General features: G+C 41.0%; 1 long non-coding RNA gene across 1 annotated transcript in view; it reads left to right on the forward strand.

The window, feature by feature from the left end:
* LOC129035329 (uncharacterized) overlaps positions 1-24,378 on the forward strand; it is a 307,216-nt gene that overhangs the window by 123,122 nt on the left and 159,716 nt on the right. The window contains exon 2 of the long non-coding RNA XR_008502167.2: positions 19,309-19,435. This is a non-coding gene — a long non-coding RNA (uncharacterized LOC129035329). The remainder of the gene's footprint in view (positions 1-19,308; positions 19,436-24,378) is intronic.

The raw sequence follows: 24,378 nt of genomic DNA on the forward strand, positions 1-24,378 counted from the left end.
TTAGACCAAGTTTCTTTGTTTGTAGGGTATGGCATAGCCTACGTGTGTAATTTCTCTCTCTCTTGCTCTCACTGTTATCTCTTTCTTTCTTGAGATTCCTAGATGGCAGAATATGTATCTTGATGACTGGCCTGTAATTTTTGTGTAGGAGAATGCCACATTTAAACAGAAGCTTCAGCTAAGCATAGTGGCTCATGTCTATAATCCCAGCACATTGGGAGGCCGAGATGGCAGGATCAATTGAGACCAGAAGTTTGAGACCAGCCTGGGCAACATAGTACCTAGTCTTCACACATACACAAAAAATTAGCTGGGCATGATGACATGCACCTGTAGTTCCCGCTACTCGAGAGGTTGAGGTGATTGCTTGATCCTGCAAGGTGGAGGCTGTAGTGAGCAGAAATCACACTACTCCACTCCAGCCTGGGTGACAGAGTGAGATCCTGTCTCAAATAATAAGAATAAGAATAAGAATAAGAATAAGAATAAGAATAAGAAGAAAAGTAAAAAACAGAAAAAAAAACCCAGAAACTTTATATATGCTCTAGATGATTATAAAAATTATATAGCCAGGGTGGATTGCAGGTGACTCCCTTCGCAGTGTGATATAGACAGTCCCACAAATTTCTTCCCCTCTTTAAAATACCTCCTTTATTAGTGTGCCTGTCTATCTGCAATTCCAAGGATTCCATCACTACATCCATGTTCAGATGATGTCCTGGGGCCTTTCAGATGAACATCTGTTTCTGTGGCACAAACACACTAACACAAATCAAAACATTGCTCTAACAGGATTCTAGGAGGAGCTACCTCTACTACTTATACCTAAGTGATGGGAAGAGGGACCTGAAAAGTTTCAGTGAAAGGATCCTGGTCGAAGAACAGATCCTCTTAAGGTGTCTTAGGGGGTGTCTGTTGCAAATTGGGGTGGTGGGTTCCAAAGAAACTGCCAGGCACGTTTAGATTTGCAGCCTTGCATTAGCCTGTTTCTAGCTTCTGTGAATTTGATGCTTTAACCTGCCCTACATGCTAGGCATACCCTGTTCTGGACAACCTCATAATACCCTTGAGTCGCCCTGCCTTTCTGCCTCCCTTGTCACCTCCCTACACCCTTTGGTAGGAGTCCTCCTCCTCCTGTCTCTGAGATCTTTTCTTAAGTATTACCTTAGCATGCCTACTGGACTCTCTTTGGAGGAGGACACGGTGTCTCTACCAAACCTTCCCATTGCCCCTATTGCACTTCCTCTTTTTTGTCCTTCCTAAGGCCTCTCCCTGGCCCTTCTCAATCCCAGCCCCCATGTAGTCAGTCTCATTTATTCTGCTAGTAATTGTCCTCATCACTAGCCTTTCCTCCTCACAGAGTGGTCTCATCAAAATGTAAAGTAGACTGTATTTTATTTTATTTATTTATTTATTTTTAAGATGGAGTCTTGCTTTGTAGCCCAGACTGGAGTGCAGTGATGCGATCTCGGCTCACCACAACCTCCGCCTCTCAGGTTCAAGCAATTCCCCTTCCTCAGCCTCCCGAGTAGCTGGGATTACAGGGACTCACCACCACGCCCTGCTAATTTTTTGTATTTTTAGTAGAGATGGGGTTTCACCATGTCGGTCAGGCTGTTTTCAAACTCCTGATCTCAAATAATCTGCCCGCCTCAGCCTCTCAAAGTGCCGGGATTACAGGCATGAGCCACCACCCCCGGCCAATATTGTATTTTAATAGGTTTCATTATTATTTAGGGATGTCATGACCAATGGTCTTAGGCCATTCCAGCTGCTGTAATAAAAATAGCATAGACTGGGTAGCTTAATATTTATTTCTCACAGTCCTGGAAGCTGGGAATCTAAGATGAAGTTACCAGCAGATTTGGTATGTGGTGAAGGCCTGCTTTATGATTCACAGATGACTGTTTTCTCACTGTGTCCTCATGAGTCAGAAGGAGTGAGAAATCTCTCTGGAGTCTCTTTTGTAAAGGACACTAACCCCATTCATGAGGTCTCTACCCTCATGACTTAATCACCTCCTAAAGGTCCCACCTCCTAAGACCATCACACTGGGGGTCTAGATTTCAACATATAAATTTGGGGGGAACAAAAGCATTCAGAGCACCAGAGGACCAACAGATCAAGAGACAACAGCCATTGAGAAGGTAGTCTGCTATACTCCCAGATCCCAGGAAAGGGAGGGCACATCATGCCACAGGCCACACAGGGAGGCACGGGGAGGAGTCTGGAGGCAGAGAAGGGATGCTGTGGGTGAGATTCTCTACTGTGGCTCCTACAGGAAGGAACAGACATGCAGGAGAAGCAGATGTAGGACTGGCTGGTTTGAATGATTTCAGTGACTCTGGGGCACAGGGGCTGCCCCTGGTTGTCTAGTTCTTGACCTAGAGGTGTTTTGGGCAGGTGGACAGGGGCCCAGCGTGTGAGAGCCTGGTAGAGAAGGTGCTTAGGGGTGTGAACTGTGGATTGGTTGGTTTTGTGCATTTGAAAAAACTGTGCATTTGAAAAATGTGCCCTAGGAGGGGGAACACGGTCTACTTTACATTTTGATGAAGACCACTCTGTGAGGAGGAAAGGCTAGTGATGAGGACAATTACTAGGAGAATAAATGAGACTGACTACGTGGGGGCTGGGATTGAGAAGGGCCAGGGAGGAGCCTTAGGAGGGACAAAAAAGAGGAAGTGCAATAGGGGCAATGGGAAGGTTTGGTAAAGACACCGTGTCCTCCTCCAAAGAGAGTCCAGTAGGCATGCTGAGGTAATATGTAAGAAAAGATCTCAGAGACAGGCAAAAATAAAAGCTGCCTATGCAAAAGATATACATTGAGGAAAATTAGAGAGAAAGAGCCCATCGGGAAGAAATCCATTCCCTCAGTGCAAGGAGCCCAGTACTGTAGAGGAACTTACTCTGACAAATATGCCTGCCCTGCATTTCCAGGAAGTTCCCCCAGGTGAAGGCTCAGGCTTGTTTCTGTTTCCTTTTCTGAGGTTTTAGAACGGCTCTGTCTAAACATTTAAAGATCACAGAGAACACCTGCTGTTGTGTGTCCTATGTGAGGTGACTCTGGCAGGAAAGGCCCTAGTATCCCGTGTCCCTGCATCCCTGGACCCTGGCCCGGGGTGGCGGTCGTCTGTTCTGAATGGGCATGTCCGGGGTTTGCCAGATCTCAACCCTAATGGGCCATGTTGTGTCTCTTATTTACTCTTAGCATGGGGCTTTCTATATCCCGTCTCCTTCATCAGTGAGCAAAGCCTCCTTGTTGGCTGACAAGTGTCAGGGAGCTCATTAAGAGCTTTTGGGGTACTCTTCAATGAGCATTCCCCATCCCCATTCTGTTCAGCTTCACTCCATCTATTTTTCCTTCTGTTTATAGCAGGGCCCCCAGTTTAAACCTAAACTTTGAGCAGAGGATCTGGCATGGATGGTGGGTTAATTGATTTGTATGAGTCCATTCAGCTAAAGAATTTACTCTTTGACTCAGTTTTTCCTCCAACTGTGCTCCTGCTCCATCTCAGAAAATGATCCCAACCTTTACTCAGGTCTCAGATCATCCCTGCCTTCTTTCTTTCTCACACCCAATTCATCAGGAAGTCTAGTCAGCTTGGCATTCAAATGATCCGTGAATTCACCCATGAATCACCTCCTTCACTGTTGTTACCCTTGGCCAAGCAGCCACCCTGTCTTGTCTAGACCACTATCTGTCTCCCTGCTTCCACTCTTTCTTTTTAGTAACAGGGTCTCACTCTGCTACCCAGGTTGGAGTACAGTGGCAAACTAACTACAACCTTGACCTCCCAGGCTCAAGTGATTCTCCCACCTCAGCCTCCCAACTATTTCTACTCTGCAGGTCATTATTTTAATTCTTAACACAGAAGCCAGAGTGACCTTTTACAATTTGAAATCAGATCATGTAAAACCGCAACTCAAAACCCTCTGTCTTCCCAACATGCTTGAGATAAAATTCAAACCCTTCAAACTGCCTGGCCTCTGTCCATATCTGCACTTGCCTTCCTACCAGTATCTCCACACCCCTCTGAAATGGGAGAGTTCCCTGACCCCCTCACAGGATATGTGACAGTGGTGTGGTTCATCTGTTTGGGTGGCTGCTGCACTGTGTGCTGAACCCCTTACGGGAGGGGGAACACACAGACAGGCAGGAGCAGGAGCCAGGGTGAGTGCTTCTGGTCTCCAGCCTCATGGTAGTGTCTACAGATTGGTGCCTGTGACTCTTGAATCCCCAGTAGGCATACTACAGTGCTCTTTCAACTCTGCTGTCTGCTGGTTAACTAAGTGTTAACCAGCTCATTGCCCGGTTGGTACTTGGGTTTTTGTTTAATGTCCAGAAAGAATCAGGTCACACACAGACTTGAAAGATTGTGAATGTGGGGATTTTATTGCCAGATGAAGGTGGCTCTCAGCGGGATGGATGGGGAACTAGAAAGGGGATGGAGTGGAAAGATGATCTCCCCCTGGAGTTTGGCTGTCCCACAGCTGATTTCCTCTCCAACCATCCCCAGCTGAACTCTTCTCAACGTTCAGATGCTCCTTCTCTTCTCTCCCTCTTTGCTGCGCCACTTTTCTGTTCCTCTGCTCTTATGTTCATCTGCTCATCTGCTCATGGAGCCCGGGGTTTGAGGTTTATAGGGGTACAGGATAGGGGGTTGTGTTGTGCCAAAAGGCAACATTTGGGCTCAAAAACAGGAAAACCTATTCCCATTTAGGGCCGCAGGTTTCTAGGCTTGAGGATGGGGGCTTTGCTGGGGAACTGCCCTCTTCTACCCAGTATTTCCTGTCCGTATCACCTCCACTGCAGCCACACTGGCCTTCTTGCTGCTTCTCTAAAAGGTCATGTTCATTGCCATCTCGGGTCCTTTGCATTTGCTTTCTTGTTTGGAAAGTTCTTCCTTTAGATCTTCACTCAGATGTCATTTAAGATGTTACCCCTCAGACAGGTCTTCCCTTATGATGTGGGTTCACATAGAATCTTTTTCCCTGGTCATTCTCTTGCTTTGTTCTTTCCACATAAAATGCATGTATGTATTAATAGGTTGCTGTTTCTTCTCTTACCGGAATGTACATGCTGCGAGGTCAAGATTTGTCTGCATTGCTCATTGCTATATCCTAGAGTTTTGAATGGCATCAGTCAGCATTCCCAGCAATGTTCAACTCTTGCTCTAGGTTCTTCCTGGCAAATCCATAAGTTGCCAAAGTTGTGTTAAAATTCATTCAGGGGCAGAGATTGAAATCTCTTAAAAAGAGTACAACTGACTATGCTAAGCAAGAAAAGGGGAAGGAGCTGTGTGAAGTTTAGAGGCACGTGAAGGCAGGGACTGAGCTGGCCTCCTCTTCAGGAGTGTTGTAAATGGCCGTGCATGGAGGGAAATGGCTTGGACGGATCAAGGCAGGGGTGGCAGCAGGCAGTCCTAGGGCTGGCTCACTGGGAGGCAGGCTGGGGTAGGAGATGAAAAGTCTTTCTCAGCAATGCCAGTTTGGACAGAGCTTTGCAGATTCCTGGAGTGTTCCAGCATGGGGCCAGGGAGGACAGGTCAGGAGGGTGGGGTGATGTGAGTTGGGAGATGTTAGAGGGAAACAAGACCAACAGTCTTCCAACAAGTAACAGAAGAAAGTGGCAAAGTGAAAACAAAGGAGGCAGCTCCAATCACATTATGGATATTTCTGTTAATTTGCAAATAAATCAATATTTTAGATTCCAAGAATTCTCAACACTCCTACTCTTTGGTGAGATGGGATGCCCCTAGAGCAGTGTTTCTCCAAGTGTAGTCCTCAGACTTCAGATAGCAAAATCAGCCTCACTTGGGAACTTCTTATAAAAGCAAATTCTCAAGCTCCACCCCAGACTTCTGAATGAGAAACCCTGGAGGAAGGGCCCAGAAATCTGTGTTTCCACAAGCCCACCAGAGGATTCTGGTGCACATTAAAGTTTGGAAACCAGTGCTCCAGAGTAGGCCTTCTCAGACGTTAAGGTACATGGGAATCACCAGGTGATCTTGTTATATAAAAATACAAATTCTGATCAGTAGGTCTGGGTTGGGACGGAGATTCCATGTTTCTTTCTTTTTTTTGAGAGGGAGTCTCACTCTGTCACCTAGGCTGGAGAGTCTACATTTCTAACAAGTGCCCAGATGCCACTGATGCTGCTGGACCACGGAGCCCACAAAGTGAGGGTCTGTGATCAGAACAAGACCAAGAGTTCATGACCTGTGTCATGGGCTTTGTGGGAGCTTTTCTACATGGCCAGGGAGGGAATAGAAGCTAAGTATAACCTCCTCTAGGAGTCCCTTGTGGGGTGATGAGGGCTGGACTGCAGGTCTTGATGCTGCTTTCTGGTCTGTGGGCAGGTGGGAGAGGGGCTGAGTTGGTGGTAGTAGAGTTAAGAGCAGCCACATCTGGAAAACATTTGCTAGATCTGGCCTTGTGGGGAAGGACCCTGGAGTACTTCCACTCAAATTCCTTCTGGGGGTTTCCATGGATGCATCAGTTTCATGCTCTAGACTGTGATTTGAAGTTTCTTTCTTTCCTGGGGGTATAGAGGAAGATGGGAGGAGGCAAACAAAAACAAAAATCAAAAAGTTTGGAGGGAAATTGGCTTGAGAATCTCACAAAAGATGTTTGTTATATTTAATTGGAAAGCAAAGGGTTTAAGGTGGAAATAGGTGTCCAGAGTCAGATTATTTTTATTTCTGATCTAATTAGTTGCTTAATGTAGTACTAACATGAACAAGTTTTAATAAAGCAAAATGGAAAGACTTCTAGGCAAGACTGAAATCCACATTGCATTTTCTTTTGACCAGGAGATTTTCTTTGTAGTTGAATAGGAAAGCAAATGAGACTGGATGGTCTGGTATTAACCCCAATTTGGATGGACAAGAGACTCCTTGAACTTCAGTGCATAAGCAAAGAATGAAGTTGAAGTAGCTGAGGATATCTGACTCCCCGTGTAACTGCAGAAACAGAATTGCCGTGTAAATGGGTTTGTGATCATATGGCAGAGAGAATGTTCGTTCAGTGTTTAGTGCTATGTTAGAAAACAAGAAAGCTTTTTTTACTTTCTCCATTCTGGTGAAAGTTAAGTATGTGCTTTCTTCTTTAAATGAAAAGCAAAGGCAAGAGTGTTGCTCTTTTACCTTCAATTTTTATGACACTGGAACGAATCTCTCAGACTCCTGAATTATACAAGTCTAGAAGGAACACAGGTTATTCTTCAGGCTAATTTAATACAAATTAATATGAGTTGCTTAAATTTATGTCATGTGTGTCAGTCTTGTGGGACCTTTGCCTTTAAAGTACTATGATTATTGTTCAACAAAACAATATTAAGGGGTCTGACTTCAGGTGGGAGAGTTCTCAAAACATCTAAGTGGAGAGCTACAATTCCTGGAACAAGATGACCTTCCTTTTCTTTGCTTTTGAGTATGTCTCAAAAATTAGATATGACATCATACTTAATGTGAGAGGCTAGATGCTTCCTTGCTAAGATCAGGAGCAAGACAAGAACATCTGCTTTCACCAATTCCATTCAACATTATATCGGATGTTTTAGCTAGGTCATTTGGACAAGAAAAATAAATAAAAAAAATCAGATTGGAAAGGAAGAAATAAAACTGTTTCTTTCTTTTTCTTTTTCTTTTTTTTTTTTTTTTGAGACGGAGTTTCACTCTTGTTTCCCAGGCTGGAGTGCAATGGCACAATCTCAGCTCACTGCAATCTCCGCCTCCCGGGTTCAAGTGATTCTCCTGCCTCAGCCTTCTGAGTAGCTGGAATTACAGGTGCCCGCCACCGCACCCGGCTAAGTTTTGTGTTTTTAGTAGAGACAGGGTTTCACCGTGTTAGCCACAATGGTCTCAATCTCCTGACCTCATGATCTGCCTGCCTCGACCTCCCAAAGTGCTGGGATTACAGGCGTGAGACACCGCACCCAGCCTAAAACTATTTTTATTCACAGATGATATGATCTTGTATATGGTAAATGTTAAGAATTCCATGAAATAACTCTTCAAACCAATCAATCAGGTCAGCCAAGTTGCAGGATACAAGATGAGCAATAAAATTAAAATTAACTGTCTTTCTACACACTGGCAATGAGTAATTTGAAAAGGAAATTGAAAAAACAATTCAATTTAAAGTAGCATCAAAATGAATACTATACCTAGGAGTAAATTTATCAAAAGAAGTTCAAGACTTGTACATGAAAAACTTACAAGACACTGTTGAAAGAAATTCAGCATCTGAATACACAGACATCTCATGTTCATGGATTAGAAGACTTAATGTTGTAAAGATAGCAATGCTTCTCAAATTAATCTACAGATTCAACGCGATCCCTATAAAAATCCAAATAGCTTTTTTTTTTTTTTGGAGAAACAGAAAAGCTGATCATAAAATTCATATGGAAATGTAAGAAACCAAGAAGAGCCAAAACAATTGTGAAGAAGACAACATTGCGGGACTCACACTTCTGACCTTCAAAATTTGCTACAAAGCTACAGTAATCAAGACATAGTGCTGGCATAAGGATAGACATAAATAGCAATGCAATAGAATTGAGAGTCTAGAAACAAAACACTTACATTTATGGTTGATTGATGTTCAACAGGATGCTAAGACAATTCAACACATAGTAAGTCTTTTCAACAAATGACATTGGGACAACTATATATCCATATGCAAAAGAACGAAACTGGATTACTTTATATTGTGAAATTAACTCAAATGGATAAAAGATAAACACTTAAGAGCTAAAAGTGTAAAACTCTTAGAAAAAAGCAGTAGTAAATTTTGATAATCTTGGATTAAGTAGTGATTTCTTAGATTTGGCACCAAAATTAAAAGCAACCAAAGGAGAAACAGCTGAGTTGAATTACATCATAATTAAGCAAGTTTTGTAATAAAGTGATAAAATTGAGAAAGTGAAAATACAATATACAGAATGAAAAAAGGTTGCAAATTATGTATCTGATAAGGGAGCTGTATCTGGAATATATAAAGAAATTTTAAAACTGAATAATGAAAAGAAAGCCCAATTAAAAAGTGAGCAAAGGATTTGCATAAACATTTCTCCAAAGAAGATATGCAGCCAATAAGCACATAAATATACCCATTATTATTAATAATTAGAGAAATTGAAATTAAAACCATAATGAGACACTACTTGCCATACGCTAGGATGACTGTAATAGAAAAGACAGACAAGAACAAATGTTCATAAGATGCAGAGAAGTTGGAACCCTCATAAATTTGTTGGAGGGAATGTAAAATGGTGCAGCCATTTTGGAAACAGCTTGGCAATGGAGAATTATCATGTGACTAAGCAATTTTACTCCTAGGTTTTTATCTAAGAGAAATGAAAACATCCAACCCCAAAAAACTTGTACATGAAAATTCATAGCAGCATATATGAATGTTCATAACAATGTTTGGTTATTATGAATAATGATATCCAATAATAATAATAATTATGAATAATAACCAAACATTGGGGACCACCTTAAACTGATAAATGCATAAATAAAATAAAATGTGCTATATCTATACAATGAGATATTGCTCTGAAATGAAATGAAGTTTTGACACATGGTATGACATAGTTGAAACTTGAAAAGTAAAAAAGGCCAGAAGCCAGCTGCAAAACCCCCACATATTTCATGATTCCAATAATATGAAATGTTTGAAATACACAAATCCGTATCTAGAGGAAGTAGATTAGTGGTGACTCAGGCTGTGGAGGAGGGAGTTGGGGGGAATAAGGTGGGACTGCTAGTGTGATGGCTGTGGCGTTTCCTTTGGGGTGATGAAAACATTCTAAACTTAGATTGTGGTAATGGTCACACATATCTGTGAATATGCTAAAACCATTGAAATGTCCAGTTTAAACAGGTGAATTCCTTGATATGTGAATTATATCTTAATAAACATATTTAAGAATAAATAGGATTTTAAGTACGGAAATCTAAGTTGTGCACTACATAATAATTTTCTCTTCCTATTTCTCCTTGTTTGGTTGATATTAAAATGAATGTATGATTATTTTTTCTACTTATAGGTGGCCAATCACATATGGTTAGTTCCCTTTCTTATGCAGAGCTTCATTGTGTGTAAGCAAAGAGCAGATCACTACAGAGTGAAGAGGAAAAAGTTATATTCCCTAAACACTGAAAGCCTGATTGCAGTATGTGCCTAGTGCTTGGTGCTCCAAAATAAAAGAGACTTCCTGTCTCAAAAACTTTTTTCTTTATTTATTATCTAATGTATCGATTAGGTCTAATCAACAATGAAACCTTGACAATCCAATACAGGATGGTAAATGGAGTTTTACAAATAGTGAATAAGAATAAGGATAAGAAAGTTTTATTCTAAGTCTTATTATAAGAAATAGAATAAGACTCAGCTTTGGAATGTTGTAAAGGTGAGGTGTGTCTCATTCCATGGACATGTTTCATTGAAGAGGCAGAGTAATAATAACTCAGTAAAAATCACTGCAAACATTCGTACTACTCTTTTTCTAGTTTGCATGGCCCCTTGCCTAGCCATTACCATTGCTTTGCTTAATGCTCCCAGCATCCTATGTAAGGTAAATATTGCTACATCCAATGTAAAGAAGAGGCAAGGGAGGCTATGCACTAAGATCCCCTACTTCAAACTCTGGGCCACTACTGGAAGTCAGTGATTCTGTGAGATTTTACATGGAATAATTTTGGAGAATACTTGGAAGACAATTTTTTAAAAAAGCAAATAGGAAAAACCTTACTGAGGGAGTAAATTCAGGCAGCCCAGCCAATCTCTAGAAAATGGGTAAGACATTCCTCTGTAAATTGTAACACCATCACTGAAGCACCTCACAGTAGAGATAAAGAGTTTCATTGATTTGGACACCTACTTAAAGGCTCATTTTGCTCAATGAGGAGCCTTTGTTAAGTTTGTTATTTTTCTCACTACAGAGAGAAAGCAATAATTGAAATTGCTACTTCGTTTTAAATCTGAATCATAACATAGATCCAGGTGGTATCTGGAAATAATGGGAACTGTAGAAAAGTGTGAAAAGGTTATCACTGAATGATTCTGTCCAGAAATGGATGTGTTAGGCATCAGACTTAACTTGGAGTTTGGGAAAGCAGTTTCAAAAAAGTCAGTAAAAAGTTGGATAATTCCATAGCCAGAGACTCTAAAGGGAAGATGCCCAAGAGGTATGGAAAGTTCTGACAGGCAAAATTCTGACCTTTAAACCTGAAGAGTAAAAAAAGAAAAAGACTCGAGAAAGCGGCATGTTTTCCCAGGGTGCTCTTTGAGAAACTGGGGAAGGACTCAGCCTAAAAGGTGGAAGGAGGGTCCCAAAATTGTGGCTATAAAATCATGGCATGTTCTCTGATAATAATGCCAGCTAAGCACAGCATCAGAGTGGGCTGAAGTTTTCTAAAAATACCAGAGAAATTTAAAAAGAGACATTTTTAAAAGTGTTGATTGAAAACAACAAGAAATTATGGGGCTCGTAACAAGGACAATAGAGGTGTAAAGAGACCTCTAAAATAGCACCACTCTTCTCCTGCCCAAGTCCGTATTCTCCACAAGAGGGAAAGAACTTTAAAAGCAATGGGTGCCCAGACTCAGTGGAGATGAGACCACCAGAAACTCAGCACACATAGCTAAGGAGCATGTCGACCCTAACTGAGGTGGTTGCATGGAGGAAATGAGAAAAGAAGTAAATAAGCAAATAAATAATACAAAAGTAAGTGTGTTTGTTAACTGGCAATTCAATATGAGGCTACACAGCACAATGACGTAACCACATAATGAGTGGGTTTGAAAAACAGTCAAAACTGCGGCTTTGTGAGTAGACTGAGAGTGTTGAAAGTGGAACAGGCAGTCTTACCCTTCAGTGCTGGCTAGACCACATTTAGAGTGTTGTGTTCCATTCTGCGACCCACACTTCAAGAGGGGACACAAGAAACTGGAGCACATTATTCTTGTTGGAATAGAGAAGGAGTTGAGGGTAGATAGACAAAATGGTGTCGAGTCCCTTCTAATGCTATGATGGAAGAACCCTTGAAAATTCCCTTCCTAGCACTGTGCACCTCCCAAGCCCTAGCAAAGTAACTGCCTTTCCTCCAGGAATGCTCTCTGCTAAAGGGGAGCGACTCAGCTCTTCCATGTGAAGGTAGGAGCAGCCTCTGGCCTGGACTCTCCTGGGAGACAGCAATGTAGCAGGTGTGAGAGAGTCAAAGCAAAGCCACCATGACTGCGGTGCTGCTGAGGACCTGAGGGAAGTCCCTTTCTTCTGCACCTCATTTTGCTCAATTGCAAAATGCGGAGAATATGTAGGGAATTTACTCCAGTGGTTGACATGTGGAAAACCACCAGAAACACGCATGGAGATGTTTAATTTTGGAAAGAGTCTACGCTGAGCTAGTCCAGCAGCGCCAGTCATCCTTCTTCCTACAGTCCTGTCTGTACTCCACGCCTTTCAGAAATACCATCCCATTCGGGGTGGGCCAATGCATCCCGAAGAAAAGAGGGAGAGGACGGATCAAAGGTACCGTCTGCTACTTACTAAGCAATTTCAGATTCCAGTTCTGCATTCACTTTTCTCAAGGTTGGATTCATTCCCCACTGCTACCGAAATAGAGACAATGGAGGCATTCTCCGCTGCTAATCACCCCCTTGGTCTCAATATTGATATTTAATAGGGTCATGTGGGCTGCAGGGGGCTTGGCTCTCAAGTCCTCAGGGTTACCAAGATTCACGGAGGCAGGGCTGGAATTTCGAAACACTCAGTTCTGACCCAAGCGCTAAAATGGCAAGGACCTTCCTGACTACTATTAATAATTGGTCCCTGTGCCCAGCAGAGTCTGACGGCACCGTGGCGCCAGGGCCTGGGGTGGCAGTGCGTCGTGCCAGACCCGGCAGGTGGACCTAGTGGGCTCCGGGAAGGGCTGAGCGTGAACCATTCCCGCTTCTGCGCTGGGGCGCCCAGCACACCAACCCGCTCCAAGTAGAAGGGCCTACTGGGGCTCTCGGACGCCAAAGAAATGTTAGAGAGTAGCATTTTAATGAACTGAGTGTAAATGAATTAAAAACACATGGAATTAATGCTCCTTGAAATAAACATAGGTTTAAAAAAATGAGGAAAGCAAATGTTTTGGCAAAACACAGTCTGGGTTTTTTGAACCCCAAATATTTGAAAACTATTCATGCAATCTTAATCCAGAGTGCCATTTAGCTCTCCTGTGGTGACGAATAATATGAAAGTAGGAAAATTCAGCGTCTTTCTCTATATTCATGGGATTTCCACAAAGACACAGACCAACAGGAAGGCTTTCAGGGAACAGTTTAAAAAATACTTAGGAAAGGCAGGTTTCGGTGTTTGAAAAGAAATGACAGGAGGTAAACGTGTGTTATTGGATTGATGGAAGGCAAAGGAGTAAATAGCTGCCATATTATTAATTTGAACGCTGAGGTGCAGCACTAACCAAACACTGAAGCTTAATGCATATGACTCAAAAAGCCACGATGTTATTTAAAAAGAATAAAAATATGAAAAAACCCTTTCTCAATACATTTTGAAATCCTGTATTTATGTATGGGACTTGACAAGAAAGTAAAACTGAAATAGGAGAGTTCCCTGATCCCCCTTGCAGGACATGCTCACCTGCCTGTAGGACAGGCTCACCTGCCTATCAAACCCCTAGCGGGAGGGGGAGCACGCCGACAGGCAGGTGCAGAGGCAGGGGGAGTGCTTTGGGCTCTGGCCCCGAGGTAGTGTCTAGGGGTGGGTGCTTGCAACCCCAGAGTTACAAAGCTCTTTCAGCTTTGCTATCTACAGATGGCTTGAGTGTTAAACAGCTCAGTGGACCCTCTGCTTTTTTGCAAAGGCAGAAGACCAGTGTGACAGCTTTCTGTATACTGAGCTCTTGCCCAGCATCCTGGAAAAATTGGGTCACACTCAGGCTTGAAGGGTGAATGTGAGATTTTATTGAGTGGTGGAGGTGGCTTTCAGTGGAATGGATGGGGAGCTGAAAGCGGGGGTTGGAGTGGGACGGTAATCTTCCCCTGGAGTCAGGCCACCCAGTGGTTGGACTCCTCTCCAACCAACCCAGCCAGACTCCTCTCGGCATTCAGACGATCCTCCTCTTCTGTCTTTCTCTGTTGTGTTGTTCCACCATCCCTCTGCTGGTCTGCTGGCTTGCTGGTCGGCTTCTGGAGCCTGGGGTTCGGGGTGTATATGGGTGCAGCATAGCGGGCATGGCAGGCCAAAAGGCAACTTTTTGGGCATGAAAACAGGAATGCCTGTCCTCATTTAGGACCATGGGTCTTCAGGCTTGAAGGTGGGGCCTTTGCTGGGGAACTGGCCTCTTCTACCCAGTATTTTCCTGTTTCCTATCTGTATCAAAACTACCTGGAAGGCTGAGGGCACTGAGGCCAGGAGCACACCCACCTGCCATATGCCCCACCTGGGTCTGTACTTTGACCACCAGGCCCAAGAAAGATAGACCCCTTCAACCCTCTCCACCACCTGTTTGGAGTGCTCACTGACAACTGACATTCCTAACCCACTCCTAGTGCCAGATCCAGCCCTGGAAATCTGACAGTTTGAGCTTCATCACCCTAAGGTCCTTCAGCTGTCCTCCAGCTGCCCCTACTATTTCCCCACCTCTCTAGGAACTGATTTCCCAATAGGCACGTGCTCTCAGATGGCTGTTGGCTCAGGTGTTAGCTAATAAGCAAGGCGTTTGCTGACAAGGGCTTAACGCCTCCCAGAGGCATTTGTATTTTAATAGGGACTGTTACAAGAATTCAACCCTCAAGGAACGAAGTTATGATGGTAAAATGCCAGGAACCCACGTGGATATTTCAGAGCAGGGAGCCCTCTCCTTGGATCCTAACACCTGGTTAGCTAGCCTTGTCTATAGCTCTCTGGAGTGGAACATGAGATCATTTCTCTTCAACCTGCAGGGGCTGGCAATCAGCTCACAAAATGAGGTAGCCATCTCTAAACAGCGGGATCCAGAGTCCCAGAAATCTTGACTCAGCCAGATGGAATGTCAGAGGAAGCTTCTGAGGAACTGGAGACCAGTTACGGGAAGCCACTATGGAACATCTCTGGGCCAGATTCGGTGTTATCTTAAAGGTACCAGTTTCTAAGCAGTTCCTGACCTCAGGGAACTCTCTGTTTAGTGGAGGGTGGGCCCTCTCAATGAAGATACAGGAGCACAAAGAGGGAGAAGGGGTTTCTGCAGTTGGCTGGGGGAGCTCTCATCTTTCTCCCCGCACAAGCTATTCACCACGCCACTGCTCCGTCTCATCTGTGCTCCTTGCATCTTGCTCCCTGCCACCTTATGCACATTTGGGGCCTTTTTAAAGTTATAAAACTAAGGTAACTTTATTTTAGAAATTTTCAAATTACAGAAAAGCACAAAGCAGGAGATAAAAATCACCAGTAATATCACCATCCCTGGGATCACAGGATTAACTACTATTTTATGTTCTTCTAATCTTTAATCTACACTTAGGGATCTATTTTTTATAAGCTAAAGATCATAAATATATAATTAATACAAATATATTAAATTCTTATAATTTGTAAAAGTCCCATATTGTTAAACATACTTTGAAAATGTATGTTTTTATACATATTCCATATTATGAAAGGTGATGATCCATCTTACAAAAGGTAATAATTAACAAAGAACTTTGCAATATGTTTAGGTTTTAGCAAAATGTCTTTAATTCTTTATTAAATAGTCAAGCTTATGGTGAAGGAAATTGTAAAACTGTAAAAATCTTAAACACAGGAGCTTGTATTGAGCAATATATAACATTTTAGGATGATGCATCTCTTAAAGAAGGTTTGATAATGTTGCATTTTCATTGAAATTAACTCATAGAAATGTGAAACATTATCATTTTTCATTCCAGCCATTGTTTTGTGATTTATATTACCTAAAGTGTAAGTTAACCTTGAGGTTAATTTAGGTTAGAGGTCTGTATTGCATAACAGAGAAAAACCAACAAGTCTTACTATTTCTAGGAGAATTTAGTATCTTTTTTCCCTCGAATGTCAGAATCTTAGGGAACAATGAGGCAACATACTTTGCTAGCAAAAAGTGTATTTGCTTTGAGATTTTTTTCCCCTTTGGCTTAACATATCTGGCAACAAGGATCTTACACGAATTTATTTTCTTAAAGGGAAACTCACACTTCTGTAACAAATACATGTTTTTCTTCTGAAAGAGGAGCTTTCTTGCTACTGCCCATAGTATGTATGGGTGTAGCCAGCCACTTGTCTAAGACAAAGCTTATTGTACAAACTATATGTTTGGAAAACATACTTTGACTCTTCATAGTATCTCAGTATCTCAACCATGACTATAAACAAGAATCACCTGGAAAGCCTGTTACAATGTCCCAGGCCTTATATTCCAACTCATTATTGGGGTGCAGAATAGGAGGCAGGGGTCCTTATTTTCACGAAGCCACACAGGGGATTCTAATGTCCAAGGGCCACACTTTGAGAAACACTGCCCTACTGAATAAAAGCCCAACTCCTTAGCATGGGATGCAAGTCCCTCCTTAATCTCACTCCTATCAGGCCCATCTCCCAACACTAGACCCATCCATTCTTTGTCACACTGATGACTCATTCTTCCCTAACACACCATTCTGCTCCATGCCTTCATCCCTTTGGTCAAGTAGCATAGCTGTCTTTTCCTTTCTGGTCTTAAGAACAAGTAATTCTTGTTCTTAAGAATTTTTCTGCTAATTGGTGCATATCATCCTATCCTGTGCCTGGTGGTTTCCTAGTGCTGTTCTAAGCAATATATATGTGTGTGTGAATATGTATATTTATATAAAAATAAATTTATGTTTATATATAAATTTATAATTTATATAAAATTATATAAATAACATAAATCATACATAATTTCCATATAAATGTATAATATATAAATTATATAAAATATACATTATATATAATTTATATATGATAATTCATATAATATAATTTATATGTTCATATATATGTATAAACGTATATGTTAATATATTATATATAATTATATATAATTTTTAAATATAATATAAAATATTATATAAAAATTATGCTATATACATTATAAATTTATTTATGTATATATCTTTATAAATATAAGTATTAAAATATTGATAAATTAAAATATTAAACATTAAATATTTATGTAGAAATTTATATATAAATATATACACACACACACATAAAAATTTATTTCCTCCTCCCCACCTCTCTATTAATGTATTATCATTCTTATATTGCAGCTTAATAAACTATGGCTGAATTAAATGAGTAAAGAGATGAATGAATATTATGAATATTTGTTCAATGTAAAAACAGCTGGAGTAGTGGAGGGGAACAGACCCCACGTCCTAGGCCTGAGACTCGGGGGACATGGGAAATGACTGTTCACATTTCATAGGAATACAAAGATAGTGGGTGCTATGGTCTGCATGTATGTTCCCCAAAATTCATGTGTTGAAATCCTCACCCGCAAATTGATGATATTAAGAGATGGGGCCTTTTTGGGACATGATTAGGTCACGGGAGGAGACCCGCCCTAAATGGAATTAGTGTCCTTATAAAAGAAGCAGGAAGAGTTTGTTTGTCTTCCACCACAAGGACACAGTGACAAGGTGCCATCTGTGAACCAGGAAGTGGATCTTCACTAGACACTGAATATGCTGGCACCTTAATCTTGGACTTCTCAGCTTCCAAAACTGTGAATAAATTTCTGTTGTTTATAAGCCATCCTATTTATGGTATTTGTCCAAAAGAACTATGATAACGGGATGCTGATCATTCAGAATTTGAAAGAAAAGTATTTTAAAAACATCTGTCTCAATTTTTTGTACATATTGTGTTGAAATTACAGCATAGCAATGCAAATCTTTTTATAATTTTTCACACCTACTAAAAAATATGCTATGGAGACCTTTATTTATGGGCATAAAATATGTTGCTTCCTAAGCCTGTTCTTCAGGGGAGGCTTTTCTTCTGGCCCTGAACTGCTCTTTAATCAAGCCTCTCTGTGTGCCAGACACAGTGGCCTCCTCTCAGCTCCTCAGACACATCATTTTCTCTCTACCTCAGAGCCCTGACACATGTGGGCCCCCTGCGTAGAGGCTTTCTTCTTGCTTAGTTTCAACTTGTCTTGCAAAGCCCAGATCAGATGGCCCCACCCCTAACATTTTTAGGGCTGGAAGCAAGAATGCAAATGGAAACACATGCTATAGACAGAATTTAGACTTCTCAGATTCCATGCAGTTTCACACGAGAGCGCTGTGGTGTAAGAACAGGGGCTCCTGACTTGTGGCCGAAGCCTCATCTTTCTACTTTCCCCATCCTTGGCTCCTTCTCTCATCATGAAAGGAAGAGCTTGTGAATATCCCAGTGTGTACATCAAAATCCACACATACACACACTGCAAGCAATCTCTCTTGGTCACCACCCTGAAGCCTTCAGGTGTACCTATTTGTCTTAGTCCCCACTGGCATGATAGACCCAGGGAAGAGGCTTGAGGTGCTTTCAGGAATTCAGAGGTACAGGGCACCCTGAGCCTGGTCTAGAATGGAGGTGTGGGCTTCTTTAAAGTGCTGGTTGTGGTGACTCTTGCCTGGGGCCATGGGTGGCACTAAGCTCAAACATCCGTTTCTCCAAGTTTAATCTTCCAGATAAACTTTCATACTTCTCTTTGAAGTACTTAATAAGGAGAACTCATTCAAAGTTTAATGAGTTATTGTTCAAACTGGTGGTATAAGGTCTGACTCCCTTGCAAAAAAATCAGTTTCACAAGGGCAGAGCTGAATCTTGTCTCGTTCACCTCTGTTTTTTCTGTTGTCCAAAACAATGTCTGGCAAACAAATGGTGCTCATCATATATTTGTTGAATGGATTAATGAAAGGAAAGTCTGCTGAGACTTCTAGAAATAGTTTGGGTCTCTCAAAAATATTTTAAAAACTCTGCTTGGCTTTTTCTTGTATATCTGAATTATTATCAACATTAACAGATTTACAGACTAAAAGTTTAAATATCACAGAAGATTTTTCTAGCACTTTGGATCTAAAGATAAAGTCCTCAGTGGGAACTGTAGGGATAAAGGATTTAGGTAAGATTCCCAGGCACAGGCCCATACAAATATGTGTGGTGTAAATCCTATAACAGAATGCCAATATCATATACAGAACTTTTTCTTTCTGGCAAATTACAAAGTTAGCATTAAAAAAATCAAACTGGAGGTGAAAAAGAATAACATTTATCCTTCACAGGACTGCGTGCAATTCTACTTAGAGATCTTCACAACATCTTAAGGGAAAAATCCTTTTTGAAAGAAAAACAACTCTGGGTGGTGCTTGAAAATTCAGAAGGCAGCTAGAAACTTTGCCAGTGACAACTGTAAGTAATAACACAGTATTAAATTTTATTTTCCATTTTTAAGACTGAATTTTTTAAAAGCAGGTATGTTGAGTGATATTTCTAACAGACGTTCTGAAAAAAAATAAATAGTTTTATTTATCTTGGTTGGTATGAAAACTTTGACCTTCAAGGGTAAGGTTTTGATTCATTGAGAGATGGGATCCTTATGGACAGAGGCCTGAATGCCTCCGTTTTGGGTTTTAGTTATTATCAAAGTTTTTGTCCTCTTTTTCCACCTTACTGATTAGTGGGCAAAAATTATCATCTAAATTTGAAATTCTATTCTCACTTGAAGCTTATTCTGTAATTCTGAATAGTCTAGAAAAGATAATATTGTCTATATATCGGTCTTCTTGCAAAAAACACCAAGAGATGACAAGGCCACTTTAGCCGGAAGCCACTGTGGACAATGACTATCCTTATTTATTGAAAACTGTATTACAAGCCATGGAAATTCAAAGTGCTGCAGGAACAAACACTCTTCCTTCAGAACCTGCTGAATTTCCCAGGAGCTTAACAGAACTCTATCTTATATTCTCTCTGGGAAAGATAAAATAGCAAACAACAAAACTCAAGGTCTAAAAATAAAACCAGTTAAATCAACACACAGTGTAGCAGAACACTGCCACTCATCTGGTCACCTCTGTAAGACTCACCTGTCTAACCCTGCAACCCAGAGTTTCTCAGCATTGGCACAGTCAACACTTTGGGTTGGATAACCCTCATTTAACTTCTCTCCTTTAACTCCTACTTTTTCTCATTGTGATAAATATGCACAACATAGAATTGATCATTTTAACAATTTTTGAGTGGCAGTTCAGTGGCTTTAAGTACATTTATATTGTTGTGCAACCATCACCGCCATCTAGCTCCAGAAATTTCTCATCTTCCCCAACTGAAACTCCATGCCATTAAATAATAACTCCCTGTCATGTCCTGCCCCTAGTCCTGGGAACCACTTTTTTTTTTTTTTTTTTTAATTCTAAAACTACCCACATCCTTGAGGCAAAAGTAAAGTGTGAAGGTGCATGAGTGTGCTCATATGGGTGTGAGTGTCATGATAATTTCATTAATTTAAAGGGCCAAGGACCAAGTGCTTTCCTTCCCACGCATGAATGTTCTATGGGGATTAGAAGACCAGGCTGTACCATCAAACTGCCCAGCTTCAATCCTGCCCAAACCCATTGTTGACTAATGTGAAGGATGTTTCAGATCTGCCTGCCTCAGTTTCCTCATCTAAGCAGGATTGGTTATAGTACTATCACGTAGAGTTTGTGTAAGGATTAAGTGAGTTAAACACTAAGTGCTAGGACTACCTCACAATCCATCAAGTTCAAATTCTGCACAGCAGTGATCTCCAGATCAGTTGCTGATTTTGGCCAAAAGCCTCATGGCAGAACAGTTTGTTGCCATAGACATAGTAGATATTTAATCCCACTGTCTTCTCCTTGTTACAATGGATATCTAACTTGGAGTGTAATATGTTAGCTACAAGAATCTGGATTTCGTTTTCACACTCTGGGATCAGAAGACATAATCATGAGCAGACTTGGACTGCGACTCAAACGCGTGCAGTGTATACAGACGCGATGGCTGCCAACTCAGCCAGGAGACCAGCGTTCTTGAATCAGATGTTTCTGTTGTCCTGCAGGTGCATAAATGCAAACTACAAACTTCACTGAGCTCCCCCTCTTCTCTCTCCATAGTGTGAGCCCCAGGCACATGGTTCCTCCCTATTCTTCACCCTGTAAATGCTGTTTCCTCTTTAACCATGTAATTTAAATAAATTAACATAGAGCCTGAGAGATACTAAAAGTTGGTGATTATTATCTAACTTCAGATTTCACATATTTGAATGCTCCTTCCACCACTTGACTGCCTATGTAACCTTAGAAAACATTTTACCCTTAGTTTCTTATCTAAAGAATCGAAAGAATCATGGTTCCTGCCTCACATGATTATTGTGAGAAATAATGAGATAACCAAATATAATATGCTTGGCATGCAAATGCTACCTTTCTTGTCCATGGGAATACCAAGACTTAGCAGGCACACATCACTCCCATTGCCTAGACAGGTGTAAGATGAGTTCAGCAAAAATCAAAGTTTCTCAAGTAATATCTATCAGCACTAAATGTATTAGTACTGTGAACCAAATTGAATACTATTCTAGAAAGAAAGCATCTAGAGTAAAAAAGAAATGCTATCAGTAATTGTGTATTATGTGCTAGGAACTGTGTTAGTGATTTCACAAATATTTTCTTGTTCAAATTTTCATATGGTCTACTTGAGAGAAGATATTATCCCTATTTTTCTTTTTTTTTATTATACTTTAAGTTTTAGGGTACATGTGCACAACGTGCAGGCTTGTTACATATGTATACATGTGCCATGTTGGTGTGCTGCACCCATTAACTCGTCATTTAGCATTAGGTATATCTCCTAATGCTATCCCTCCCCCCTCCCCTCACCACACAACAGGTACCGGTGTGTGATGTTCCCCTTCCTGTGTCCATGTGTTCTCATTGTTCAATTCCCACCTATGAGTGAGAACATGCAGTGTTTGGTTTTTTGTCCTTGCGATAGTTTGCTGAGAATGATGGTTTCCAGCTTCATCCATGTCCCTACAAAGGACACGAACTCATCATTTTTTATGGCTGCATAGTATTCCATGGTGTATATGTGCCACATTTTTTTAATCCAGTCTATCATTGTTGGACATTTGGGTTGGTTCTAAGTCTTTGCTATTGTGAATAGTGCCACAGTAAACATACGTGTGCATGTGTCTTTATAGCAGCATGATTTATAATCCTTTGGGTATATACCCAGTAATGGGATAGCTGGGTCAAATGGTATTTCTAGTTCTAGATCCCTGAGGAATCACCAGACTGACTTCCACAATGGTTGAACTATTTTACAGTCCCAAGAACAGTGTAAAAGTGTTCCTATTTCTCCATATCCTCTCCAGCACCTGTTGTTTCCTGACTTTTTAATGATCGCCATTCTAACTGGTGTGAGATGGTGTCTCATTGTGGTTTTGATTTGCATTTCTCTGATGGCCAGTGATGATGAGCATTTTTTCATGTGTCTTTTGGCTGCATAAATGTCTTCTTTTGAGAAGTGTCTGTTCATATCCTTTGCCCACTTTTTAATGAGGTTGTTTGTTTTTTTCTTGTAAATTTGTTTCAGTTCATTGTAGATTCTGGATATTAGCCCTTTTTCAGATGAGTAGATTGCAGAAATTTTCTCCCATTCTATAGGTTGCCTGTTCACTCTGATGGCAGTTTCTTTTGCTGTGCAGAAGCTCTTGAGTTTAATTAGATCCCATTTGTCAATTTTGGCTTTTGTTGCCAATGCTTTTGGTGTTTTAGACATGAAGTCCTTGCCCATGCCTGTGTCCTGAATGGTATTGCCTAGGTTTTCTTCTAGGGTTTTTATGGTTTTAGGTCTAACATGTAAGTCTTTAATCCATCTTGAATGAATTTTTGTTTAAGGTGTAAGGAAGGGATCCAGTTTCAGCTTTCTACATATGGCTAGCCAGTTTTCCCAGCACCATTTATTAAATAGGGAATCGTTTCCCCATTTCTTGTTTTTGTCAGGTTTGTCAAAGATCAGATAGTTGTAGATATGTGGCATTATTTCTGAGGGCTCTGTTCTGTTCCATTGGTGTATATCTCTGTTTTGGTACCAGTACCATGCTGTTTTGGTTACTGTCGCCTTGTAGTATAGTTTGAAGTCAGGTAGCATGATGCCTCCAGCTTTGTTCTTTTGGCTTCGGATTGACTTGGCAATGTGAGCTCTTTTTTGGTTCCTTATGAACTTTAAAGTAGTTCTTTCCAATTCTGTGAAGAAAGTCATTGGTAGCTTGATGGGGATGGCATTCAATGTATAAATTACCTTGGGCAGTATGGCCATTTTCATGATATTGATTCTTCCTACCCATGAGCATGGAATGTTTTTCTATTTGTTTGTATCCTCTTTTATTTCATTGAGCAGCAGTTTGTAGTTCTCCTTGAAGAGGTCCTTCACGTCCCTTGTAAGTTGGATTCCTAGGTATTTTATTCTTTTGAAGCAATTGTGAATGGGAGTTCACTCATGATTTGGCTGTTTGTCTGTTATTGGTGTATAAGAATGCTTGTGATTTTTGCACATTGATTTTGTATCCTGAGACGTTGCTAAAGTTGCCCATCAGCTTAAGGAGATTTTGGGCTGAGACGATGGGGTTTTCTAGATATACAGTCATGTCATCTGCAAACAGTCATGTCATTTGACTTCCTCTTTTCCTAATTGAATACCGTTTATTTCTTTCTCCTGCCTGATTTCCCTGGTGAGAACTTCCAACACTACATTGAATAGGAGTGGTGAGAGAGGGCATCCCTGTCTTGTGCCAGTTTTCAAAGGGAATGCTTCCAGTTTTTGTCCATTCAGTATGATATTGGCTGTGAGTGTGTCATAGATAGCTCTTATTATTTTGAGATATGTCCCATCAATATGTAATTTATTGAGAGTTTTTAGCATGAAGGTTGTTGAATTTTGTCAAAGGCCTTTTCTGCATCTATTGAGATAATCATGTGGTTTTTGTCGTTGGTTCTGTTTATATGCTGGATTAGGTTTATTGATTTGTGTATGTTGAACCAGCCTTGCATCCAAGGGATGAAGCCCACTTGATCATGGTGGATAAGCTTTTTGATGTGCTGCTGGATTAGCTTTGCCTGTATTTTATTGAGGATTTTTGCCTCAATGTTCATCAGGGATATTGGTCTAAAATTCTCTTTTGTTGTTGTGTCTCTGCCAGGCTTTGGTATCAGGATGATGCTGGCCTCATAAAATGAGTTAGGGAGGATTCCCTCTTTTTCTGTTGATTGGAATAGTTTCAGAAGGAATGGTACCAGCTCCTCCTTGTACCTCTGGTAGAATTTGGC

The sequence above is a fragment of the Pongo pygmaeus genome, chromosome 3 (genome assembly GCF_028885625.2).
Source record: "Pongo pygmaeus isolate AG05252 chromosome 3, NHGRI_mPonPyg2-v2.0_pri, whole genome shotgun sequence".
In the NCBI taxonomy this organism is placed as follows: domain Eukaryota; kingdom Metazoa; phylum Chordata; class Mammalia; order Primates; family Hominidae; genus Pongo; species Pongo pygmaeus.